We start from the raw sequence: 20906 nt of genomic DNA on the forward strand, positions 1-20906 counted from the left end.
ATGTAAAATATCTTACTCAGGACAGTACTAAATAAAAAATAACATGCATTTTGTATTATCTCCCTTATTTTGTTAAAATTATTAACATTTTCACAGATTCTGCAAGTGGTTCACATACTTTTTCTTGCAACTGTGTGTGTATATATATATATATATATATATATATATATACACACACACACACTGTATAAAAAAAAACATTCAAACCATAACTCACAATGTTTTTTAACTTTCAGGCAGTGCTTTGTCGAGCCAGCATTTAAAGGAAAACTTATATATAGGCCTAATGTCTTTTTTTCTTTACAGTGGTGGCTAATACCAACTTACCACAGCTTTATTTTCATATACACAGTATTTGAGGAGAGAATACATTTTTGTAAGGGTTCTCTAACCTTTAATTTTGGAGTTTTTTTTTTTAAACTGCTCTGGTCCTGTTCCGTGTTGATTAGTGTATTACTGAAACACTCTCCATTCAGTTATGTGTGTGTGTGTGTCTAAGATAAATGTATTATCCTTTCTGCCATTAGCTGCCACTAAATGAACAGAGGTCTGCATCATTATTACACTGCTCTCATTATAACACGAGTTTCAGTAATTAAATTTAACCATGAATTATTCTCTGTGGTAGACTGTGTGCTCTGAAATACATTTTTAAATTGGTCTAAGATCCACATAGCACATCCAAATCTTTTTTTTTTTTTTTTTTTTTCTCGAAACAAAGCAAACTAAAGCACAGAGTCATGGATCACTGTAAAGGTCAGCTAGTTATTAAAATCCACAGAGCTGATTTAAAGACATTTTCAGATGCTCAAACTGTCTGTCAGGCTTTGTAAAGTTCCTGTTTGTGTGTTTGTGGGACTGTGATAGATTATGTATTTTATAGACACGTCGAGTATATATAGTTTGGGTCAACTTTTTTTTTTTTTTTTTTTTTTTTTTGAAAAATCTATTCAGCAAGGATGAATTAAATATATCTATAGTCACAGTAAATACATTAACATACCATTAGACATTAACAAAAGACATTAACAATTGTTCAAAGGCACACATTTCAGGATTGTTGTCAGTTTAAGGGTAGTTGAACCTTACTGTTGTGTCTGTGTGAGCATATGAGACAAAAAAAAAAAAAAAAAAAAGGTTGGGAAACATTGATCTAAACAACTTTTTTTTAGTTTTAAGATACATGTTTCCTATACATTGATGCAGTGTTGTTGCTCCTCAAAAAGAATTACTACATTGTACTTTTGTTTTTTTTTCTTCCAGCTCATTGTCTTCTTTTTGACTTCCAGTATTCACATGCATGTTCTGTCACAAATTCACAGCTAGCACCAACATCAACAGCAGAACAGAAGATGGGTAATCAGAATCGCAAGCGTTTTGCTTCATCCTTCAAAAACACGTTTTCTCTCTCTCTTTTTAACCCCCAACACAGTGGTTTTTCCCGCCACATATGCACTTGTCTCATCAATGCAGGAATCAACGCTCATGGTGTCACTGCTTGTCAGTATTTTCACCTCTCTATTTTTAGAGAAACGAACGACATAAAAAACCACAGAGAGCCTCTCTTGCTTTTTTGATGGCCTTGTTTTCTTCAAGAGCTCTCTCTCTCTCTCTCTCTCTCTCTCTCTCTCTCTCTCTCTCTCTCTCTCTCTCTCTCAGTCCTCCTCTTCTCATCCTCTAATTCTTTCAACCTCAGCTATCTTGCTTTTCTGTCACACTGTCTACCTTTCATCCCTTGTGTTCCCTCTCTTCTCCCACCCTCCTTTTGTCTGTCTGTGTGGAGCATGACTCCTTGACTTTCTTCAGCAGGCGTGTCATTATGTTGGCTTGACAAGTACAAAATACTGTTATTATACATGCTTTAATCAGGGGTCTTTTTGAAATATCTAATCCCTTAATTCAAAATCTATCTATCTATCTATCTATCTATCTATCTATCTATCTATCTATCTATCTATCTATATCGTCTGTCTGTCTGTCCATTGTTCTATATTTCGTTCCATTGTTCTATATATCGTTGTATTGTTCTATCTATCGTTCTATTGTTCTATCTATTGTTCCATTGTTCTATCTATCGTTCCATTGTTCTGTCGTTCTATTGTTCTATCTATTCTTCTATATATCGTTCTATATCATTCTATTGTTCTATCATTCCATTGTTCTATCGTTCTATTCTTCTATCTTTCTATTGTTCTATCTATCATTCTATTTATCTATCGTTCTATTGTTCTATCTATTGTTCTATATATCATTCTATTGTTCTATCTATTGTTCTATCTATCATTCTATCTATCGTTCTATCTATCATTCTATCGTTCTATTGTGCTATCGTTCTGTCTATCGTTCTATCTTATCGTTCTATCTATTGTTCTTTCTATCGTTCTATCGTTCTGTCTATTGTTCTATCTATTGTTCTGTCTATCGTTCTATGTTCTATCTATCGTTCTATTGTTCTATCTACCGTTCTATTGTTCTATCTATCATTCTATTGTTCTATCATTCTATATATTCTATCTATCATTCTGTCTATTGTTATATCTGTCATTCTATCTATTGTTATATCTATCTATCGTTCTATCTTGTTCTGTCGTTCTTTTGTTCTAACTATCCTTCTATCTATCTATCATTCTATCTATCGTTCCATCTATCGTTCATTCATTTATTCTATCAATTGTTCATTCTATCCATTGTTCATTCTATCTATTGATCTGTCTCTCTGTCATTCTATCGTTCTATTAATATCATTTTATCCATCCATCCATCCATCCATCACTTACCTACTGTACCAGTGCCCTATGAACAAGTAGAACAACCCTGCATCTGCCTAGCAACACCCTAACAACCACTCTGAACACCCTAGAAACGTGCTAGCAACCACATATCACTGCACTGGAAACACTACCTTTCTGTAAGGCCAGAAAAAAACTTTGTTTTTCCAGTTCTTATATTCCACCTACATTCATCATTTATTCCATCTTTCCCTGCTTTCCTTCCTTCTCTCATTAACGTGTTTTTCTTCTTTATTTCTCTCTTAAATCTTCACTTCCCTCCCTCTGTCTTGTTTTGGTATGATCACTGGTGATGTTTTCTGTGAGGGAGTGTGTCATACTGCTTACTCACTGGAAAAGGAGGGGGGAAAGTTTGAGTTTGCCCCACTTTTCTGTGTGCCAGTCGGGGAACTCTGCTGCTTTGACCTGGATTCTGCACAAGAGCGATCCACAAGGCTTTCACGATTCAAAGAATCATTAGATAGTGTGTCTCTCTCTCTCTCATTGTGTCTGTGTCTGTCTGGACTCTTGTTTTATTAACTGTGCCATATCCATTGAGAAAACGAATAAAAACCTCAGCAATTAATATTAAATAAACACATGAAAGGCAAAGGATTTCATAATTCACCTACATTCCCTCTGTCCTCACAGAACATCCTCCGCAGAGACTCCCGAGGCCAAGGATGGTGAGCCAAAGCACAGAATATGCAAAAGTGTGCTGTTATTAGTACCTCTCCTCATCATATATTAACGCCTAATTAGACGATCACAGAGTCAACACATGTCACAGGGGATTATTATATCTTCTCTGATTCAGCATCTTGTCTATCGGGATTTTAAATAGAGTTTATGAGATGCTTTTCTAGCCCATCAATGCAGCTTTTTCTTGCTGTGTGGGGAGGACGCACTGTGCAGTGTATAAGTTTGACTGATGAATATTAATTAGCTGATTTGGTAATAGGTATGTAAGTGGGTGCTAGCCAAGGAGGTCTACTAGCATTCCCATTCATTAGCATTCGCATTCATCTCATTTGCAGTTGCTCAGCTGGTTTCAGACTCCCTGGAAGTGTGTTATGCGTTTCATCTTTTATATCAGGTTTTAAATGTCATAACAGTTGGTCAATATATTGCCAAATACAGTGATGCCACTGTGTATGACTTGGCAAATGAATTTCATTCTGCCAATAGTCCATTGGGAGTCATAAAGAAGACTATTCCTCCACTACAGCTTAGTGGAAATGAGAAATATTGACTGTAATTGCCATCGTCTCCCAGTGGTGTCGATGCCCTGGCAAGGGACATGGCCTGACATTTATTTTGAACACATGAGTGGTTTTAATTATAACTACCCTTCATCAGGGCCTATCAGTGGCAAGACTAGTCAGGCTGAGCTTCGAACTGGCATGATTAACATACTCTTATTAGGCAATGTTTCTCTGCCAGCGTTTATCAGCGCACCACCAAAACGTTGGTAACATTTTCACCTCATTTCTGAGACTTCAGACCTCATTATGGAGAATTCTGTAAAGCAATGGTTTTTGTCGCTGTGGCTTTTTGTGTGATTGTGGTTGGTTTTAATGAAAAATGAAGGTATTAAGATGACAAAGCTGTTTTCGTCGTGTAGTATCACTTATGTTAGCTTTCTTTATGCACATTTGCGTGTTACTTTAAGACAGTTTAGGTATTACTTTTGTGGCCATGCAGTGTACAGAACAGTTGTACAAAATATATGTGTGATGATATTTTTCAAATTTGGATGTTTTTCAGTATCTAATGAAAAATCTATCACTTTTGTACCCTATTACTATGGTACTTCTGTATTTTGCACCATATCTATCTGTCTATCTATCTATCTATCTATATATATCTATATCTATATATATATATATATATATATATATATATATATATATTAGGCTTGACATCAAGTCTTGTCATTTACTTGCTTGGAAAAAAATGGATTTTTTTGTTGTAAATATAATTTATTCTGAAGCAATATTCTCATCAGTTTTCTATCAGCTTTGACATATTTAAATCTGCATATTTGTGATATTTAAAGAGCTTTTTTTTTTTTTTTATCTTATTAAATATATGCTTCATCTTTCATTTTAAGTTCCTAAATTTGATCAATAAATTCTAAATTAATAAGACACTATGGGGCTGTTACCAATTAAATTAAATCATTTACACTGAAAATTAAAACTGCATTAAATGATGTTATGAGTTTGTTTAAAAAAAATGAATATACAAATAAGAAATGTTGGAAAGAATGATACTTTCAATCATGAAACTAAACCGCCAGTAGGTGGTGGCAGGTGACCGTCTTATTGAGTGAGTCATTGAGTCATTCATTCAAACGATTCGTTCAAACGGCTAATTCATTCAAGAATGAGGCAGTTCTTTATGAAAGGGTCATTGAATCGTTGACTTAAACGATTCATTCAAAACGCTGAATCATTCAGTAATGAAAACAAGGCCGAGTGTTGCTGCGAGATGCGCGATGGTTTTGCTGTGATCTTTGTTTGCAACTATTTTCGCTGCTGAAACAGAACACAAAGTCAATATTGCATTTAAAATGTAAGTGATTTAATTTTAACTACTTGTTTATTCAACTGTTGAATGAAATCAATGTCACATTTTCAATCGTGATGGTGAAAGACAGCACTCTTGGTCGTGTGATGTTGCTTAACTGTATCGTATGTTATAAATATAAAATTTAGAATTTTTACTGCAGTATGTTAACTGAGTTTGTGTGTGCTGCGCTAATTTGTTTCCATTTCTCCTCGAGAGGCTGCACAACCTTGTTACCGTCAGTACATATACATTACATATTATTATTTCAATCTCCACTTACACTAAATGTATTAAAATCAGAGTCATTCTCGCGTTTTGGTGACTCCCTAATTTTTTTTTAAGCGTTCAAATGTTAATGTTGAGCCCTGTTGTAACTGTTCTTTTCATCTTCTCTCTCCATTTTGCATGCTAGTTAGCTCCCGGTCACGTGACACCAGTGAACAGCTATATTAACCAGCCTAAAGTCTGCTTTAAACTTAAGAACAAAAAGAAGAAGTTTAATTGATTGTGTGATAGAACGGAGGACCGGTAACTGTATCAGCTGACAGAAGGCACATAGTAATTAGCGAACGTTTTGTAGAGAAATGATAACAGGTCGCAACTCAACGATTATATGCACTCTCACACATGCTCCCAAATATATTTTGAGGTTGCACGCATTAAATTTAGGGAGCATATGCGACTAAAATGGTCGCAATTTCGAGCCTTTATCTATCTGTCTGTTTGTCTGTCTAATCTAATGTTCACAATCCATGTTTTCTGGAGTTTTTGGGGGGTAATATGTAAGCAATAAGGTACTCGAGGCTGCGCTGTATCATGCCTGCAACCCCTTCAGCCGTGACTTATTCACGATACAGCACTAGCCTCGAGTACCTTATTGCTTTTATAAACCGGTTACCACACAATACAAATATTAAAGGCAGAAATATGTATCAATGCAACTTTCATGAAGTAAACTTTTTCTAAAAGCCTTCCTTCCACCGGAAAAAATAGTCTCTGACCGTGAACAGCAACAGAAGTTATGAGTGTGTCAGTCAGTAGTGAAGACTTTTACATTGAAAAGACTGAATTGTTTTGAAAGCGGAACAAGACGCAACTGACAAATGCTTTGGCTAGCGCTGTTAGTCACGGGAAAACCCCTTTAATGTTAAAAGGACAAGATAATACATAGGACATTTGAACAGATTTTTTTTTATTATGAACATAGGACTGACCTGAAGGAAAATGCTAAATCTGAATGCAGGTAATAAACTCGCTCACTCGATCTCTTTCTCACAACACTCGTCTACATAATACAGTTAGCTTCAATGAACAATATCAATTGAGAACAAACAGTTTAAATTGCTAAGAGTGGTTGCTAAGGGTGTTGTGTAGTGACCCCTTAGGGGGTCCGTCTATCATTGTTTGATCTCAAAGTAATTGAGCATATTAGTTTTAAAATATAGCATATTTCTGAAAATGTTAAAATACGTTAACTTCAACAAAAGCACTGGTCTGAAATTGGTTGAAGACCTTCTGCTGATTTATTCTGTTTAACCTGTGAAATTATTTTCAGTGCTTTTCCAAAGCAAGAAAAGTTTTGCAGTGTTTTGTTAAACTTTGTGAGAGAAGGGAGCTGTGGGCTCTGGCAAAACGCATTTCATGCTCTCTAGATTCTAGCCTGCTAGGTAAAACATCAGTGTGGTTTGCAATTATGGCTGTAATTCAATTGACAGTTAATCACCCGCTGCAGAATGTAGCAAAAGAGTTTGTGCTCTAAACCTGCAATAAAACCACTGTGATTGTGAATTACGCTCCATAGTACCGCTAGAGATCGCCTCTCTTGAATTATTAGAGCTTGTCCTCCATGCACAGAAGCCTGTGACGGGTTGTGAAAAGCTAGTTTTTGAATTTTAGCCTATGTATTAGATCAAATAATGTAACTGAGAAATATTGCATTTGAGACACTTGCAGCTTTCTTCTGTCTGTCAAAGCAAGCAAGAGAGCGATAGCTCATGCTTTGACATTGATATTGTATGTCTGCTTTTCAAAAACTGAAAAGATATTCATGGTTTGCTGAATGGACTGTCCTCTGCTTTGAGAATCTTTTGACTCTGGATTAATTCTGACTTGGATTTTCAGCTGTCCAAATCTAATATTTGCTTTAGAAAAACAACATTCATGTTTAAATGTTGGGTCTTTTCAAATGTTCCTCTATGGAACATTTTAAGAGTAATTCAAAACGCTACACTTTAATGTAAGTTCTTATCCAGTTTTGGTTACTTTCTTTTCTTGTTTGAAGAAGAATTATTATGTGAGCTCTCTCTTTACCCACACACACACACACACATACTCTTATCCACAAATTTGGCACGTAGCCAAATGCAAATGCACCCTAGCTGAATATCCTCCCATACTAATTGGAATATATTACTTTTAATGTTTCGGCAGAGCTTGTGGAGAGGTCTTCCCCTGTCATTTCAAGGTCCCTAACTGGACCCAGGGCTTTTTTTTTTTTTTTTTCTTGCTGCTCAGTTCATTAAACATACCCTATTCCTTGATTCACTTTATAATATTTTCATTCTTATAAAGGCCTAAAAGCAAAAGCTCAAATGTAAGAGTTAAGGCCCATTCATACTATGAATAATAAGTAAGGGATCATGTACATCCAGCCGGTTGTTATCTCAGAATAAACCCCGTCAGGGTGATCAGGACTGCAGGTCTTGCATCAGCCGGAAGGGGTTTATTCTGCCATAACAACTGGCTGGATGTACATTATCCCGCTTATTACATGGCTGCTTGCCACATAAGTAAATAATTAGACATGAAATATTGATCTGAGTTGAAATATTTTATTAGCTCTTTAAACGCAAAGCTTCCGTGGAGAGAGCAGTTGCTAGCGCAGCAAGTTCAAACTAGATGGACACGGACATTTAAGAGATATGGTACAGTCATACCTCATGTTACACGGCATTTTGCCACATAAATAATTATGGGGATAAGAGATATTGATCTGAGATTAAATGGATTTAAAATCGTACCTGTTTCTTATCTTATAATCTTAAATAACTGTACACAAAATTTTAATATTAGTTTTAAATTTTAATATTAGTTTTAAATAAAGTTTTAATATTTTAGTAGCTCACCAAAGGCAAAACTTCCATGAGGAAAAACCGTTCCTAGCAAGCGTATAGTGCTGCAGACTTCAGTTACCCGGATGAGCCTGTGTTATCTGTTTTCAGCGGTTGTTCAAGCACTTTAAGGCCTATAAGCGCATGCATAAAAAGGTATAATGTTTTAATTAGCAAGCCTGTAATCATCTCAATCATAGATAGAAAAGACCAAAAACAGCAAATATGGGCAATTTACCATAGGACATTTATGGTTTATAAAGCTTTTTAATGGTTATCGAGGTTGATCCAAAAACCTAGGACTAGTTCGCCAAAGTTGTTTTTTAGTTTAGTTTTGACAACATTGTCTTACTTTCTTTGAATTTGCAGTTGTGTTGTTTTTATTCCACTTCGCTATATTGGCTACTTCAGCTAAATTCACTGTTAGATTAGATCGATTTCAGCTATTCGCTTGAAACATAACATGCTAATGACATCTGCTGGTTAAAGCCATGTAAATGCACCAAGAACAGCAAAAATATGTTTAACGACATGTTATGTACAGACTTTGAAACCGCAACGCGCGAGCTTAGAATAAACAGACCGTTATCGTCCATTGGTGTGGACCATAGTGTGACAATATGGCGCTGACATCTTGAGTCTAGAGTCTGCGCTTAGTGAACGTGGAGCCCGAGTCTGCGCAGTAGTGAGCACGAAGTGGAGCCGTGATATCAAGGTCCCGCCCACACTCCCGCAAAATCGGAGAACAACACGTTATGTCGGTGTGAAATAAACAGTTCTAGAAATGTAAAAATTAAAGTTAAAGCTCCAGTCTCCTCCCGAAGATCCAGAGAAAAGTCCGTTGGTGCTTCAATGACGACTTCGCTCAGAGAAGCTGTAATCTCAGCTGTCAATCATGACGTCAAAACCCGAGTTTTTATAGCATCAAATAACTAACTTAAAACAAACTTATTTAAAGATCGAACACTTTAACTAACATCAGTGTGATAAAAACTGCCTAAATGACAGAAACCATCTTTGGAAGAAAAAATATTTGACGTCTAATTTGACTGTTTAGTTTGTCTCACATCCATTGCATTACATTGAGAGGGCGGGGTTTATGACCTATACTGCATCCAGCCACCTGGGGGCGATGGAGACGCTTTGGCTTCACTTTTCAGGACTTGTGAGGCACGCTTAGTGTGGACGCAATATAGATTATCTTTATAGTTATCGTTCTTGGTGTGAACAGGCCTTTAGTTTTTAGTTTTTTTTTTTCTTCTTCTTCATGTTACTGCATAATTCCGATACTTTCATTATTTTTTGGATGACTATTATTCTAAAATGTAGAAAATAATAAATGAATTTTATTTTTTTAACTGTTGATTTTTATGTATGAATTATGCAGATGCACCAGGATCAGCACAAAACAAAATTTGCAACACATTTTATACGATTTTATCGATTGGATCACGAAAAGTAAACGGCTATGGTATTAGTGGTTAAGATTTATACAGAAAATCGGTGCTGTTGTGTTTAATTCATTATGCAGTTGCTAGGGTGTTGTGAGTGGTTGCCATGTTTTTGTTCTTACTGGTGTCTAGATATGCTTCGAGTCCCTGCATTAACAAGATAAAGAGACTCATGGGGTGATCAGTAGGTCATGCAAATCCAAATATGAATCAAAATATCTAGAAAACATAATCATTTTAAATGTTACTTCTAGAAAGTCTTGCCAAAATGGAAGTTCTTTATTCCATCTGAACAGAAAGGCAAATTAATTCTGTAGCAATCAAAGAGTTAACCGCTGTTTTGAACATAATATGCAGGTTACCAAGTATATAATTACACTCTGTTGCCGAAGCCACAAAACCAAGTGGGCTTTAATGGTTGTGATAGTATATTATGTAAACTGGATCGGACACTTACCCGAACCTGTCTTTGTAGTACTTCAGAATTTGCGATGAGGGGTTAATCGCCACTTAATGACAAATGATATCTATCTGCATAATGTAACGTGGGTGAGCTGAAGCCCCTACATCCGAGTCGATCTCTACCTGTTTGCCTCTTCAGCACAGTGGGCCTGAACTGCATTAACCTCACTGATCCATCAGCAAGAGACCTGATGCATCCCACACGCTCGGGAATGTAATGAAGTCCATGTGAGCAGCACATCCAAGTGCTTTATTTATCATCCGGCTCCTCTCGAACGCTCTTAAAGCTGATGACCTCTCATGTGTGATGTCATGCTGCCGCTGTTGTAATCCGCATGCAGGTAATCAGCATTTTTTTGAGGGACGGTCAGGAAGTGATTTTGGTCGATGGTTTTCAAGGTCAGGAATTGAGTCATGTCAAGGATAGAGCCTGTAAACAGGTGTGAATCGTGAGTTATGACATCCAAAATGTCATCTTGTCTGTTTGACTTGCAGCAAGCAGGTAGTGGGGCTGTTGTGATGGGTTTTGTCAGAGGATGTTATTGTCTGTGGTGTTCAGGTCACACTGATGTATTACTGTTTTCCTCCAAAGTACATCAGTCACTTTTCAGGAATTGCATGTCATAATGTGCTTTCTCTCTCTCTCTCTTTGTGTAACATTCCCTTTGGCTTCCTCCTACGGCTGTGTAAACATAAATAAATTGCGGTGCACAATGCAGGAAACTGTGCCATCTCTATAAAGGTCAGCCATGTAAAATCAAACCTCTTTTTTCTAGAGAAACATAATGGGAATGAAACAAACAAGAAAAACAATACATCTCTCTCTTTCTCTGCATATCTCCCTCATGTGGCAAATCCAACAATATGAGTATTTCAGCAGATTTTGTACATGATATTTTGTATATGATTATATATATAGTATATATGCTTATTTAGTATTATTTTAAATGAAAATGAACACAAACCAGTCTGGCAAATTGTGAAGATGGATAAAGGAAGAACAAAAATAATTAATGTTTGATAATAGGGGTGTATCTCCTTTGCATATAAATCGTTGTGCAACTGAATTCATTTTTATCTATTGGTGTGTTTATACAGTTGTTTTTAATAATTGGATGTTTTTGTTTTATATAATTTGGATTTTTAAATTGTGTTTTTTAAATGTAAATTAACATCTCAAGAAAACACCAGTAGGTTTTCAAATTAGAATATATTTTTCTTTCACAAACAAGCACTAAATTGTCAATGTCTTGTATTCGGTGCATATTAACCAGTTGGGTAGACGCTACAGGTGAATAGGGTGATATTGTTATTATTTTTCTCATTTACATGTTTTTAAACTGAAAAAAATAAAAAAAATATTTTTGAAGAAGTTGCTCCAAAAATATTTTAATTTAAGAAATTAGACACTGTTGTTGTCCATGCTTTGTGTCATAAATCAAGAAGTAAACATTATTTAAATGAACCATGCTATAAAATATTTTATAACGTATTTTAAAAGGAAGGTGAGAAAAAATGTGTGTGTGATAAAGTCAGTAAGTCTGAAGAAGGCCCTGTCCAAACGAACACGGGTATTTTCAAAACCGCAGCTTTTTCTATGCGGTTTGGCCATTCGTCCACACGCAAACGCAGTATCAAGTCACTGAAACTGAACCTTTTTGAAAACTCCTGTCAGGGTAAAGATTTTCAGAAACTCTGGTTGCAGTGTTGTACTGTAGACAGTGAATCCGGAGGTTTTGGCTTGTGACGTCGGCTTGTGACGTCGGAACCGGTAATAACCTTTTTTCAGGCTTCAGATTGGCCAACATGGCTTTACGGTCAGGGTTATATTTCCAATTGTTGGTTTGGCATGCTCTTGACAGCGCTTCATAGCATGTTTTTGCGTTTTCATGTGGACGGAGATTTTAAACTGAGGAAAAGCGCCGTTTATAAAAATACCCATGTATGTGTAGACCTAAGTCTTGCACCATTAATTCACTCCGGCCACTTTATTAGGTACACCTGTTTAACTGCTCGTTAATGCAAATATCTAATCAGCCAATCATATGGCAGCAACTCAGTGCACTCAGACATGTAGACATGTGCTGTGTTCGCAATCGCCCCCTAAACCCTCATTCACTATTCCCTACATTATTCCACTAATATAGTCCACTTAAAGGAGTGAATGAAAACGAGTGAGGGAATTCGGACACTGAGTGCGCCGGAAGGGCTGTCGCTTTTGCATAGTTTGAGCTTACTGTTTAATAATCATTTGAAACATAGCAAACTGCAGCTCCAGTAGTAATGAAAAAAAATATCTTGAGCTCTGTCATGTAAGCTAGCATGTATAAACCTAAATTAAATAATTTAATAATCAAGTACAAATTAATTTATACCTGTATGCCGTAACCACATTGGGAAGTGGATAGATGATTCAGCTGCGGGCGCCATCCTCTGGTCAGACGCGGGAATTCATTCTGCGCGCGGCGCGACTCTCACGTTGCATTATGGGTATTCGCTAGCTGTTGAGTGTACATCGGTTGTACACTCGTTATTGAGGTGCATTGTCGGATTGAATGAGTGCACTCGGTAACGTCCACTATGATTTTGGACACCACTACAAATGGCTGTCCCTTCAAATAGTGCCCTATTTAAGGGTATAGGGGCGATTTCAGACACAGAAATCCTGTCCAGTCCTGCTCCTGGAGGGCCACTGTCCAGCAGAGTTTAGCTCCAACCCCAATTAAACACACCTGAACCAGCTAATCAAGGTCTGACTAGGTGCAATAGAAACTTCCATACAGGTGTGTTGAGGCAAGTTGGAGTTAAACTCTGCAGGACAGTGGGCCTCCAGGACCGAGTTTGGACACCCCTGGTCAAGACAATTTGCTGAAGTTCAAACTGAGCATCAGAATGGGGAAGAAAGTTGATATATGTGACTTTGAATGTGGCATAGTTGTTGGTGCCAGACGGGCTGGTCTGAGTATTTCAGAAATTGCTGAATTACTGGGATTTTCACGCACAATCATCTCTAGGGTTTACAGAGAATGGCCAGAAAAAGAGAAAATATCAAGTGAGCGGCAGTTCTGTGGGCGAAAATGCCTTGTTGATGCCAGAGGTCAGAGGAGAATGGACAGACTATAGTTCGAGGAGCTGATAGAAAGGCAACAGTCTTGTTTACTGCTGCAACATTCAGATGGTAGGGTCAGAATTTGGCGTAAACAACATGAAAGCATGGATCCATTCTGCCTAGTATCAACGATTCAGGCAGGTGCTGGTGGTGTAATGGTGTGAGGGATATTTTCTTGGCACACTTTTGGACCCTTAGTACCAATTGAGCATCGTTTAAATGCCATAGCCTACCTGAGTATTGTTGCTGACCACGTCCATCCCTTTATGACCACAGTGTACCCATCTTCTGATGGCTACTTCCAGCAGGATAACACACCATGTCACAAAGCTCAAATCATCTCAAACTGGTTTCTTGAACATGACAGTGAGTTCACTAAACTCAAACGGCCTTCACAGTCACCAGATCTCAATCCAATAGAGCAGCTTTGGGATGTGGTGGAATGGCTGATTTGCATCATGGATGTGCAGCTGACAAATCTGCAGCAACCGTGATGTTATCATGTCAATATGGACCAAAATATCTGAGGAATGTTTCCAGCACCTTGTTGAATGCCATGGAGAATTAAGGCAGTTCTGAAGGCAAAAGGGAGTCCAACCTGGTACTAGCAAGGTGTACCTAATAAAGTGGCCGGTGAGTGTATATTAGTATGCATACAAAAATTAAATCATCTTTTTGTCATTTTTATGATATCAGTGTTATCGGTGTTGAAGAAGAATATTAGCCTGAAATATAAAAAAAATATTTTTTCTCCCTTTAAATAGTGCTATTTTGTGTTTAGCGTGCCTGCTGAGTATCACACACGATGAGTTTTTGACACTTTGGTGCACTTCAGAGTCAGTTACCGATTCTTCAGATATTCAGAGCACATATATCCTCTCGAGGCACATATATCAAAATCACAGGAAATTATTAGATAGTATCCTGTGGTAAATAGTTTGCTTTGACTTTGCTTCGCTTGAGCTTAGGCTGTGGCAGGCCGAAGTGTATTTCCCAAAGGAGGAATGATCAAAGCAGACTTCTCCAGGATGCAGTTTAAAGAGTTAGCATGGGTTTTTATAATTGATGGATATTATGCATAAGACTAGATATTGAAATATTATTTTTGCACATTTTTACTTAAGTTCTGCTGACTGTAAAAATCACTGGCTCTTTGCAAACGTAACGCTGTGATATTTTCTAGTGAAACAGTATTCAGCTGGAAATAATGTTGAGTGGACATTAATTTATTTTGACCATTTCTTGTGACCAAATGTCTTTTTTGCCATCAAAAGTCCCCATGGAATTATGAAGGTACATTCTTCAAAAATTCACGACCCTTTTCACGGATTGTGATGACGCGTTTTAACAGTCATCAGCATCGTAAATCTTGCAAAGTTTTATATCATTTTACTTTTTAAAAAATGTATGTACATTTATAACACTGTACTTATTCATCAAATTACAAAAAACTACTTAACACTGCTGTGAGGGAGTTTCTAATACAGTGGCTGTGTGAGTGACGGTAAAGTTGACATATTTCTCTGTTCTGAATGCCGTTATCAATCTCTCTCTATTTTTCCCCTGTGAAAACACTGTTATTGACTTTTTGTTTTGCTATGTGAGAAAATGGGGACACAAATATATATATATATATATATATATATATATATATATATATATATATATATATATATATATATATATATTTAATGTATTCTCTTATTCACCACCACAGAATGTTACCCAACTAGACGACTTCCGCTTCGAGAAACCCGGACATGTGAAAAGGGTCTATTTGTTTTCCACAGAAGAGAGATTTGGAAGAACATGAGGGTAAATAATGACAGAATTTTCTATTTTAGGTGGTCTATCCCTTTTAAAAAGTAAAAAAAAAAAAAAGTACGATATTGCCTTTTTAAGCCACTTAATTAATGGATACGTGTAGCAGTGCAGGGATCCCGCCTCATTTCTTGATGTAAGATTGAGGTGAATTAATCTTGCCCCTGGCCGAACGGTCAAACGCTGAGGACGGTTTAATGCGCCTGGCTCCGCTCTGCAGGTTTCAGCTGTCTCTCTGATGGAAATCTGCAGGACAATGAAGAAAGATTGAGAACGTGAGACAGGAGGAGAGGGTCACAGAGATGGAGTGAGGTGAAAAACAGCTACAAATGTGGACAATGTGATAGAGAAAGACGTGGCGAGGGAAAGGGAGGGAAACAGAGCGATAGCGATAAAGAAATCCTTCTGCTGCGGCAGCGTGTGAAGGCTTGGGCTTGCCTGTGGTGGAGAATGTTAATGGAACAGCAGCTCCGTTGCAGGGATTTTCCACTCAACCCCTGAGAGAGCTGTCTGACAGGAGAGCTAACAAACAAACAAACACACCCGCAGAAATCACACTCAGATTACAACCAGGGGAGCTCCTCGTAAACGGCATACGGAGAGACAAATACATTTGCGCGCTATGCGAATGAATACAAAACGTGGCAATATGCTCGCTCAGGAGATAAAGATTCGGATTAAACGCCCTCAAGGTGAATAAACAACTTTGAACGTTGAATTTCAAGTCGTTGATTGACAGGAATATTGTGTAGAACAGAAACCCAGAAGGGGAATTTATTTAGGCCTACAGATTAATTACATTTGCCATTCAAAGGCATTATACGCCATGAAATGATAGGTAGGCCTATTATAAGTGATGAAATATTCATTATATTCTACTAAAACGTACGTGCATGGTAGCTCACTGTATTTATGTTTGCAAACGGATCGCTAGTTAGTCCTAAATAAATTAAACAAACCCCACATTCAAAATATTTGAAGGTGGCAGATGAAAATAGTAGGATAAACCCTGCGACGTGACACACTGCGGCACAATCGAATGAACAACTAAATAAACATCAGGCCGGTGCAGTTTCTGGCAATTAAACACCAGGTTGAAGATGAAATCTGCAGCAGCACCGCTAAAGAAACACTCACAGAATCCTAATTAGAGAACAGCGCAAGATCTGCTGGCGTATCACGTAACTGGTGGGCCGCTCTGATACGGATTTGCTGAACTACTTGCGTTCATAAATGTTATATGCAAATGAACAATGTTAGTTTGGGATATCACGTTTTTAATATGGATGTTAATTGGAAGGCTTTCTAGAGCCCAAAGGCGATTGGAGTGATTGATGCGTGGCAGGTTTCTGGTGTCGAGACTGAGAGGCCAAGCCTTAAACCGTGGTCACACTTCATATTCATTCTCACTCATTCATTTTCATTTTAAACGCATGTTGACACGGGGAACCGGAAGTCTGTAATGCTTTGAACTGGTGTTGCAGTCCTAAGTAATTTTGCATGCTCAAAGACTTGTGTGAGCACAGCTTAAAGGGATAGTTCACCTAAAAAGGAACTTCTGTTATTAATTACTCACCCTCATGTTGTTCCAAACCCGCAATACTCTTCGGAACACAAATAACGATCTTTTTGATGAAATCGCTTTTTGTTCTCGCACGTCAATCAGGTTCGGTTGAGCTTCTGTTTATGTTCGCTGATCAATGTTTATATGTGAGTTAAGCCTAAATTCAATCTGTTCATCATATAAAGTGATCAAGTCTCTTCAGAAAATTTGGACTAAACCGCTCAATTCATATGGATTAGTTTTACGATCTCTTTATGAACTTTATGAAGCGTCAAAGTGTCAGTTGTGTAGCTGTCTATGGAGGGACAGAAAGCTTTCAGATTTCATCAAAAATATCTTCATTTGTGTTCTGAAGATGAATGAAAGTCTTACAGGTTTGGAATGACATTAGGGTGAGTAAATGATGACAGAATTTTCATTTTTGGGTGAACTATACCTTTAAGCCTTGTGTAATAGGAAACTTAAATAAATAAATAAACTCTTTGTTTCCCTTGTTCAAGTTTGGAATCTTTAAAAAAAAATATGCTTTTCTAAGAAGTCTCTTATGCTCACTGAGAGCATTTATTTGGTAAAAAAAAAAAAAAAAAAAAATTCAGTACAATAATATTTTAATATTACAGTAATATTATTGCAATTTAAAATAACTTCTATTTTAACATATATTAACATTTATTCTTGTGATGGCAGCAAATCTTTTGCAACATTATAAAAATCTATAGGCTACTTTCAAGTTTAATCAATAATGTGTATATAGTTCTATAAAGAATTTGAAATATGCTTTGAATATCAAATGCTAATAATATCAACTGGAGTAAATTGTAACAAGATAGAATAGCCAGGCATCAGATGGCATCAATATAAAGTGCTTCACACTTTTGTCTGTTTCACATTTAGTAATGTTCTCAGTAAAAAAGAAAATAACGGAGAATGATGAATAAATTATGACAGGTGGATTTCCCTCAAATGTCTGGAAAGAAATGAAAGTCAGAAATATAATGAGAACTGATTTACTCAGAGGCTTTAATATTTTACAAGACATTCTGAAGGTTAATGGAGGTCTCTCTCGTGTTTTGCAAATTCTGGCCAAACTGTCCATACGCCACTGAGAGATATGGGTGCAGTTCTTCAGTCATAAGATTCTTCATTGAGATCTGAAGCAATTCTTCCCGCCTCTCCAGAACCGCTCAGTTCTGACTAGGGGTAGGCGAGATACTGATAGACACAAATAATTTGTCAAAAATTTGTAGAATTTTTGGACCGCCTCTATTGAGGTTATGCTTGCGTGACGTTGCTGTGCTGCACAGTCATGAAAGCGTATCATTTGAAAGCTTTTTTAAGCATTGTGGTTTAAGTGAAACCACTGAAGCGCAGTAAGCAGAGGAAGACAACATTACGCTATATGCACATGTTTCTGAGCGCTGTCTGAGAGACGAGCACACATGAAGACGCTGCTTATAGAGCGTGTGAGTACTGAACTGAGTTCCTTTTACTGCCTAATTGGGCTTGAATGTTAAATACACATACTTTGCAAGTAAACACAGTTATTTATGTCTTAAGTGAATTTAAACAGTTGAGAAAGAAAATGCAGAGTATATTGGATCTTAAAGTGACAGTATCCAAATATACCTGCTGTCGTCTGTGTCATTAATGTTAATCAAACAACAAAAAAGAGAAAATCTCTCACTTCTCTTGACTGAATCACTTTTGTAAGAATAAATAAGAATAAATGTGTATGTAATTTACACAGTGAAGCCTATGCAGTGTTTTTATACATTTGATTACTTAATAAAATATATAGTAGCTATTTCTTATTTCTAGAGCGTGAAGTTTTTCAGGTAGGCCTATTTAATTTGTGTTTTTGTTCTATTGTAGATTGTTTTCCTATGCTTATATTTAGTTTCATTGTTTTCTTCTTTATCACTGTTTACCTGTCTTCAGTAAGCTTGAGAGTTTTTTTTTCTTCTTCTTTTTTTAGGCTAATATTAGGTTTTTGTGATATTGAAAAAGGTGAAAATAATTATGAAATTTCAATGGAAAATTTTGATATCATAACCGTTTAAAGCAAAAAAATATTCAATAAAATACTGTAAGATAGAAATCTGAAAGCTGCCAAAATAAGCTTTCCATTGATGTATGGTTTGTGTTGGCTATTGTTGGCTATTGCTACAAATATACCCATGCTACTTATGACTGGTTTTGTGGTACAGGGTCACATATATCATTATCGTGAAATAAAATGACTCATATCATGATATAAAATTTTGGTCATGTCGCCCACTCCTACTTCTAACTGTCCCAAACAATGTTCTCAGAAGCCCTGGACCACATTAAACGTGACAGTGGCTAAATTGTCTCGGTGCTGCAGCAGTGCAGGCTGTCAAAGTGATTCGGTGGGTGGATTTTACAGGGTTGACTTCAGAAATATTGCTATTCAAATCACATATCCTGGAGTCCCCATTGGAATGTGGCTATGACTTGTGCTGTAAATAGAATTGAGTTAAGAACTTTTATAGAAGTGATTAGAAAATTTTAGAATGAGAATGATACTGCATATGAGACATTAAAATCATGGTTGTGCTCAAAAGAGGCTGAGCATGCATTGGCGGTGCATGGCGTAATCCAGACGGTGAATTGCTTTAGTGAAACATAGTGAATGCTCTGGCTTTAAAGCCAATGACAGGCGCAGTTGCTGTAGTGACAATTTTAAAATTGCAGCTCTTATTGTCCTCTCTTCTCTCTAGCTCATTTCCATCTAGATTTGAACTTTGATTCTTGCTGGCTTACTGATATCATGATTTTTACCCTTTAAATTGTATTGTATACTCCAGGTCTCTCTCTGTACCTTCATTTAATGGCGTATTCATATTCTTGTACTTATAGTAATTTTCCCCCACTGAAGTCCCAATTATAATGTTAGTCAAAGTTTCTTGCACAAAAACCATTTATGTTTTTGTTTCCTACTCTCTCTCTCTGAGAATTAAAAAGCCTGTTTAATCGAGTCTGTGAAATTTGTTATTTTATTAAATGAGTCATTTTTCAAACAACCCAAACAGGGTCTAACTGATTCCTAAACAAATGACTCTTAAGAAATGGTTCTTTTATAGTGAATCAAAACAATATAGTATGACCAGTGTAGTCCAACACACAATACTTGAATTAAAGGGTTAGTTCACCCAAAAATGAAATTTCTGTCATTAAGTACTCACCCTCATGTCATTCCACACCTGTAATCTTTGGAACACAAATTAAGATATTTTTGATGAAATCCGAGAGGGATCTGAATCACACATAGGCCCAGAAAAGTAGCAAAGACATTGTTAAAAGCACTGCGCTGTCTCTACAGCGTAAACTGCGTAGGAGACTGATAAGGTAGAGAAGAAATTGTTAAATAAAGTAAAGTTAAAGTATTTTTGTTTTGTTTTTGCGCACATTGTATTCTTGTCGCTTTATAAAATTAAGGTTGATCCACTGTAGTCATGTGGACCATTTTAACAATGTTTTTACTACTTTTCTGGACCTTAAATGTGGTAAATTCTCTTGGGGATCAGAACCTCTTGGGTTTCATCAAAAATATTTTAATTTGTGTTCTGAAGATGAACAAAGGTCTTACGGGTGTGGAACGACATGAGGGTGAGTAATTAATGCCAGAAATTTCATCCAAACATCTCTCTAAGCAGCGTGAACAGCGTTGGGATGTTTTTTAAATGTAAATCGCTGCAAAGGTGTTTCCAACTTTTTTCTTCTAAGCAAAGAACAAAAAAGAACTTCGCCGTGAGTAAATCGGGGCGTTGAATCAATTACATTCAGTCTTTTATACGTTACATGTGCATGAGTGTGAGCACCAACAATAAGTTGCCGGCTGCAGTTCACTTAATGGCCACCGGTGTCGCTAATAACAAGCGTTTCTAAATTCTACATAAAGCCCCTTTAAAGGGATAGTTCACCCAAAAATGAAAATTATCCCATGATTTACTCACACTCAAGCCATCCTAGGTGTATATGACTATCTTCTTTCAGACGAATACAATCAGAGTTATATTAAAGTGC

This window comes from Ctenopharyngodon idella, chromosome 5, assembly GCF_019924925.1.
Source record: "Ctenopharyngodon idella isolate HZGC_01 chromosome 5, HZGC01, whole genome shotgun sequence".
Lineage (NCBI taxonomy): Eukaryota > Metazoa > Chordata > Actinopteri > Cypriniformes > Xenocyprididae > Ctenopharyngodon > Ctenopharyngodon idella.